The following is a 7,500-nucleotide window of genomic DNA, read 5'->3' on the forward strand; positions in this document are numbered from 1 at the left end:
GACACTTCTCCCCTGATACCTCCTACTCTTCTAATACGTCTCTATAATTCTCTCTTCTGTTCTGCCCTGCTGTGTCCTCTTCTTGGAATATGCAAAGTTCATTATGGGGTCACTTGCAGGTCAAAAAGATATATTGTTCACCTCTAATTCCCTCACTCCTCTGGATAAACGTTTTCCAGGTAAGATATATATGGACTCTCCCTCTCTCTCCCTCTCTCTCCCCCTCTCTCCCTCTTCCTCTTCCTCTTCCTCTTCCTCTTCCTCTCCCTCTCTCCCTCTCCCTCTCCCTCTCCCTCTCCCTCTCCCTCTCCCTCTCCCTCTCCCTCTCCCTCTCCCTCTCCCTCTCCCTCTCCCTCTCCCTCTCCCTCTCCCTCTCCCTCTCCCTCTTCCTCTTCCTCTTCCTCTTCCTCTTCCTCTTCCTCTTCCTCTTCCTCTTCCTCTTCCTCTTCCTCTCCCTCTCCCTCTACCTTTTCCTCTCCTTCTCCTCCTTCTCCTTCTCCTTCTCCTTCTCCTTCTCCTTCTCCTTCTCCTTCTCCTTCTCCTTCTCCTCCTCCTCCTCCTTCTCCTTCTCCTTCTCCTTCTCCTTCTCCTTCTCCTTCTCCTTCTCCTTCTCCTTCTCCTTCTCCTCTTCTTCTTCCTACTTCACCTTCTCCTTCTCCTTCTCCTCTTCCTCCTTCACCTTCTCCTTCTCCTTCTCTTCTCCTTCTCCTTCTCCTTCCCTTCTTTCTCCTATCCCTTCTCTCTCCTTCTCCTCCTCCTCCTCCTTCTCCTTCTCCTTCTTCCTCTCCTTCTCCTTCTCCTTCTCCTTCTTCCTCTCCTTCTCCTTCTCCTTCTGCATCTCCTTCTCCTTCCTCTCCTTCTCATTCTCCCTCTCCTTCTCCATCTCCTTCTTCCTCTCCTTCTCCTTCTCCTTCTTCTCCTTCTCCTTCTCCTTCTCCTTCTCCTTCTCCTTCTCCTTCTCCTTCTTCTCTCTCTCCTTCTCCTTCTCCTTCTCCTTCTCCTTCTCCTTCTCCTTCTCCTTCTCCTTCTCCTTCTCCTTCTCCTTCTCCTTCTCCTTCTCCTTCTCCTTCTCCTTCTCCTCTCCTTCTCCTTCTCCTTCTCCTTCTCCTTCTCCTCTCTTCCTTCTCCTTCTCCTTCTCCTTCTCCTCTCCTGCGAGTCTCCTTCTCCTCTCCCTTCTCCCTTCTCTCTTCGCATCCTGTGCTCCTTCTCCCTCTATCCTCTCCCTCTCGTCCCTCTCCTTCTCCCTCACCTCTCTCCTCTACGGCCCTCTCCGCTCCCTCTCCCTCTTCCTCTCCCTCTCCCTCTCCCTCTCCCTCGTTGTGCTCCCTTGCTTCCCATCCTCCTCCCTCTCCCTCTCCTCTCCCTCTCCCCTCCTCCCCTCTCTCTCTCCTCTCGTCCATCTCTCTCCTCTCCCTCTCCCTATGCCCCAGCCTCGCCTACCCATGCAGCGCCCGTGTGATTCTTCCTGGGCTCGCCGGCGCCTTTTGAGTGTTTGGCCCTTCTTCTCCATCTCGTCTCTACCGCTCCCTCGTCTAGCGCTGAGCTCCATGGCACTCGTCTCTCCTCTCCCTCTCTCCATGCTCGCTCTCTCCCATCTCTCTCTCTAATTGCCTCTCCCTCCTCTCCATCTCTTCTCTCCCTCTCTCCTTCTCTCTCTCTCTCCCCTTCCCCTCTCTCTCTCAATCTCCTCCCTCTCCCTCTCCTCTCGTTCGCGCTGTGCCCCTCCCTGTCTCTCTCTGCGCTCGCTCTTCGGGCCACTCTCCTCTCTCCCGCCCTCTCTCCTCTCTCCCTCTCTCCATCGCTCTCTCCCTCCCTCTCTCCCTCTCTCTCTCTTCACCTCTCTCCCACCGCGTTCTCTCCCTCTCTCCTCTCTACCCTCTCTCTCCTCTCTCCTCTCCCTCCCTCTCTCTCTCACCTTCTCCTCCCCTCTCCTCTCTCTCACCCTCTCCCTCCTCCTACGTCCTCGTGCAACTTCCCCACGTGTCTCTGCCATCTTCCGCGCAACCTCCTCCCTCTCTCTCCTCTCTCTCACCTTGCTTCCCTCCCTCTCTCTCCTCTCCCCTTCTCCTCCCGCTCTTCTCTCCTCTCACTTCTCCCTCCCTCTCTTCCGCTCAACCTTCGCCCGCCCCTCTCGTCTCTCGTTCCCTCTTGCTTCCCTGCCGCTCTCTCTGCCTCTGCACCTTGATTGCTCCCCCTCCTTTCCTCTCACGTTCTCCGTCGCCTGCGTTCTTTCCTCTTCATACCTTTCTCCCCTCCTTCGTCATCTCCTCTCACCTTATCTCTCCCTCCCTCTCTCCTCTCAACCTCTCTCCCTCTTTCCGGCCTCCTCTCCCTTCGTCCGCTCCCTCTCTTTCTCTCAATCTTCTCCCTCCCTCTCTCTCTCTCAATCTTCTCCCTCCCTCTCTCTCTCTCAATCTTCTCCCTCCCTCTCTCTCTCTCAATCTTCTCCCTCACTCCTCTCACCTTCTCCCTCCTCACTTCACTCTCACCTTCTCCCTCCCTCCTCCGTTCCTCGTCAACCATTCACCTCCCTCTCATTCCTCTCACCTTCTCCACTCCCTCTCTTCCTCTCACCTTTCTTCCCCCCTCTCAATATTTCCTCTCACCTTCCTACCCCTCCCTACTCATCCTCTCACCTCTTCCATCCCTCTCTTCACTAGTTACTCTCACCTTCTCTTCTCCCTCCCTCTCTTCCCTCTCCACCTTCTCCCTCCCTCTCTTCCTCTCACGCTTCTTCCTTCGCCCTCCTCTCTCCCTCTCCACTCTTCCGCTCACCTTTTCCCTCTCTCTCTCCTCTCACCTTCTCCCTCTTCCAAAACCTCTCTTCCTCCTCACCGTTCTCCCTCCCCTCTTCTTCCTCTCACCTTCTCACTCCCCTCTTCCATCTCAACCTTCTCTCTCTCTACATCTCCCGACCCCTCTTCTCCTGCTCTTCACCTTCCTTCTCAACCTCCCTCTCTTCCTCTCACCTTCTCCCTCCTCTCTTCCTCGCAATCTTCTCCCCTCCTCTCTTCCTCTCACCTTCAATCCTCCTCTCCTCTCTCTTCTAATTCTTCCCTCTTCTCTCTTCCTCTCACCTTCTCCCTCCCTCTCTTCCTCTCACCTTCTCCCTCCCTCTCTTCCTCTCACCTTCTCCCTCCCTCTCTTCCTCTCACCTTCTCCCTCCCTATTCTTCCCTCTCGACCTTCTCAAGTTCTCCCTTCCCTCTCTCCTCGCACCTTCTCCACTCCTCTCTTCCTCTCCCCCTTCTCCCTCCCTCTCATCCACTCACCTTCTGCCCGTCCCGCTCTCTTCCTCTCACCTTCTCCCTCCCTACTCTTCCTCTCACCTTCTCCCTCCCTCTCCTCTCACCTTCTCCTCCCTCTCTCCTCTCACAAAAAAACATCCCCACTCACACTGTCTTCTCTGTGTGGTGCGCCTGCGCGCTACATCTTCCTCTCACCTTCTCCCCCCTCTCTTTCTCTCTCTCTCTCCCTCCCTCTCTTTCTCTCACCCCTCTCCCTCCCTCTCTCCCTCTCCCCCTCTCCCTCCCTCTCTTCCTCTCACCTTCTCCCTCCCTCTCTTCCTCTCACCTTCTCCCTCCCTCTCTTCCTCTCACCTTCTCCCTCCCTCTCTTCCTCTCACCTTCTCCCTCCCTCTCTTCCTCTCACCTTCTCCCTCCCTCTCTTCCTCTCACCTTCTCCCTCCCTCAGCTTTAGTTCTCTCGGACTCACCTTCTAGCGCCTGTCCCTCTCTGTTGCGCTGCGAGCACTATATCTCCCTCCCTCTCTTCCTCTCACCTTCTCCCTCCCTCTCTTCCTCTCACCTTCTCCCTCCCTCTCTTCCTCTCACCTTCTCCCTCCCTCTCTTCCTCTCCCCTTCTCCCTCCCTCTCTTCCTCTCACCTTCTCCCTCCCTCTCTTCCTCTCACCTTCTCCCTCCCTCTCTTCCTCTCACCTTCTCCCTCCCTCTCTTCCTCTCACCTTCTCCCTCCCTCTCTTCCTCTCACCTTCTCCCTCCCTCTCTTCCTCTCACCTTCTCCCTCCCTCTCTTCCTCTCACCTTCTCCCTCCCTCTCTTCCTCTCACCTTCTCCCTCCCTCTCTTCCTCTCACCTTCTCCCTCCCTCTCTTCCTCTCACCTTCCTTCCCCGCTGTCCTCTCACCTCCGCCCCCCCTCCCCTCCTCTCACCTTCTCCCTCCCTCTCTTCCTCTCACCTTCTCCCTCCCTCTCTTCCTCTCACCTTCTCCCTCCCTCTCTTCCTCTCACCTTCTCCCTCCCTCTCTTCCTCTCACCTTCTCCCTCCCTCTCTTCCTCTCACCTTCTCCCTCCCTCTCTTCCTCTCACCTTCTCCCTCCCTCTTCTCTCCTCTCACCTTCTCACTCCCTCTTTCCTCTCACTCTCTCCCTCCCTCTCTTCCTCTCACCCTCCCTCTCTTCCTCTCACCCTCCCTCTCTTCCTCTCACCCTCCCTCTCTTCCTCTCACCCTCCCTCTCTTCCTCTCACCCTCCCTCTCTTCCTCTCACCCTCCCTCTCTTCCTCTCACCCTCCCTCTCTTCCTCTCCCCTTCTCCCTCCCTCTTCTCTCTCCTCTCACCCTCTCTTTCCCTCTCCTCTCTTTTCCTCTCCCCTTCTCCCTCCCTCTCCTCCTCTCACCTTCTCCCTCCCTCTCTTCCTCTCACCTTCTCCCTCCCTCTCTTCCTCTCACACTTCTCCGTCTTCGCCTCACTTATGGCTCTCACCTTCTGCCCTCCCTCGCTTCCTGTCTCACCTGTCTCCCTCCCTCTCGGTCCGTCTCTACCTTCTCCTCCTCTCTTCCTCTTCACCTTCTTCCCTCCTCGACTTCCTCGCACTTCTTCCGTCCCTCTATTCTCTGCTCACCTTCTCCCTCCCTCTCTTCCTCTCACCTTCTTCTTTCCCTCTCCCACTCCCTCTCCCACTCCCGCTGTACCCTCTCTCTCACTTTCACTCCATTCAGTCTTTTTAATTTCTGAATAAGTTCTGAAAATATATCAGTTGAATTAGATTTTATAAAATAAACTCACCCTCAATTTTTATCCTCAATCTGAGAAGTAAAAGTAATATCAATCAGGTCGCCGCCGGTTAATTATAATTAATTCTGTAATATATTACATATAATATTCTAGCATAAAGCTTTCGAAAATTAAAGCCTTTATTTACTTGGTAATCTTGCTTCGCTGGTTTTAATAGCAGGGGGATGGGGGAATTGAAATATATAATGGGAAATATTATAGATCAAGGGGCAGTATTTGCATTCATCATCATTAAGAATTGAAACGATATACTTTGCAATATTATTTAAATTCATACACTCGGTACACCCTCTCTCATCTCCTACTCACATCTCTCTACTCTCTCTCTCACTCTTCGTTCTCTCTCTCCCTCACACCTCACTCTCTCCATCCCCCTCTCTCTGCCCTCCTTTCACTCTCTCACTCTCTCCCTCCCTCTCTCTCTACCTCTCTCTCTCTCTCTCTCTCTACTCTCTCTCCTACGAGTCTTCTCTAGCGGCATGGTGATCGCGTCTCCTCCATTATCTCTCTCTCTCTCTCTCTCTCTCTCTCTCTCTCTCTCTCTCTCTCTCTCTCTCTCTCTCTCTCTCCCTCTCTCCCTCTCTCCCTCTCTCCCTCTCTCACATTTTAAGCAATATGTTCACCGAGTGACCATATACGCATTAATATGTAGGAACCATTACATGCGGGGGATCACACAACCATATCTATACAAATTATTCATACAAATACAACCAGATTTACAATAATATAGTAAATATAATCCAAAATTATTTTGAGAGCCACTATTATTTTGGAAGGGTCTTCGGTTTCACATTCTTCCCTTTTTCTCTTGTATTTATTTAAATTCATTCCTCAGGCACAGTCATGGACGAAAAGGCTCCCTTTTAAAAGCCCTAATTGGAACCCTTCATTGAGGCACTGAAAGAGGAACGCAAATGAAGAGATGTAATTGGCGATCCTATCAAATCATCACCAGAATTTGGTGTAATTTTAGATGAGATTAAAATATCTATTTGCGTCACCTCTTGCTATGTGAAGTTGCAGATTCTTATTAATCATTTTTGCTTTACATTCGCAACATTTGCAACCTCTTTCATTGCGTTTTCCTTCTTCGTTCCCAATCACACAGCATGAGTTAACGGAGCTTGTGTCTCCGTTAGTTGCATTGAGTAAAAGGGTCTCCTGTTGTCTGTTGCTGTCTCTGCTCCTCCTGATAAATATGCTACTTTCAGTCTGGTGCGTCTTCTTGTCTTTCTGTTGTTTCCTCCAGAGAGCCGTTGTTTTTTTTTCTCTGTGGAGGTTTTCATAAGAGACTTTTTTAAATAGGTTTATTAATCTATATATACATCATACATACACACAGCTACACCCACAGGCACACCCACAGACACACCCATAGACACACCCACAGACACACACACCCCCACCCCCACAGGCACACCCACAGACACACCCACAGGCACACCCACAGACATACCCACAGGCACACCTACAGGCACACCCACAGGCACACCTACAGACACACCCACAGACACACCCCCACTCACCACCCACTAGACACAACACCCACGAGGCAAGACAACCCACAGATGTGACACACCCACAGGCACACCCACAGACACACCCACAGACACACCCACAGGCACACCCACAGACACACCCACAGACACACCCACAGGCACACCCACAGACACACCCACAGGCACACCCACACACACACCCACAGACACACCCACAGACACACCCACAGGCACACACACACCCACAGACACACCCTCAGGCCCGCCCACAGGCACACCCACAGACACACACACACACACCCACAGGCCCATCCACAGGCCCACCCACAGAACACCCACAGGCACACCCACAGGCACACCCACAGACACACCCACAGGCACACCCACAGGCACACCCACAGGCACACCCACAGGCACACCCACAGGCACACCCACAGGCACACCCACAGACACACCCACAGGCACACCCACAGACACACCCACAGGCACACCCACAGGCACACCCACAGACACACCCACAGACACACCCACAGGCACACCCACAGGAACACCCACAGGCACACCCACAGGCACACCCACAGGCACACCCACAGGCACACCCACAGACACACACCCACAGGAACCACCCTATGCAGGCACAGTTTACCACGCGACACACCCATCGAGGCACACCCAGATCAGACCACCCCACAGACACACTCACAAACACATCATAACATCCCTCGCGAGGCACACCCAACAGCAGGAACACCCCACAGGCAACACCCACAGACACCTACCCACAGGCACACCGCTACAGGCACGGTACCCACAGACACAAAACACACAGCACACCACAGCCACAACACCTACGATGGTGGCACACCCACAGGCACACCCCCAGACACACCCACAACACACCCACAGGGGGCGCCACACCCGACATAGACCGACACCCTGACAGCCAACATCCCACTCATTGCGCGCTA

At 53.6% G+C, this 7,500-nt stretch overlaps 1 protein-coding gene across 1 annotated transcript in view; it reads left to right on the top strand.

Moving 5' to 3' along the window:
• LOC122262292 (uncharacterized) overlaps positions 1 to 7,500 on the top strand; it is a 19,109-nt gene that overhangs the window by 543 nt on the left and 11,066 nt on the right. The window lies entirely within an intron of this gene.

Source organism: Penaeus japonicus, unplaced genomic scaffold (assembly GCF_977035675.1).
Source record: "Penaeus japonicus unplaced genomic scaffold, GWHDUDI00000001_assembly GWHDUDI00000017, whole genome shotgun sequence".
Taxonomy (NCBI): Eukaryota; Metazoa; Arthropoda; class Malacostraca; order Decapoda; family Penaeidae; genus Penaeus; species Penaeus japonicus.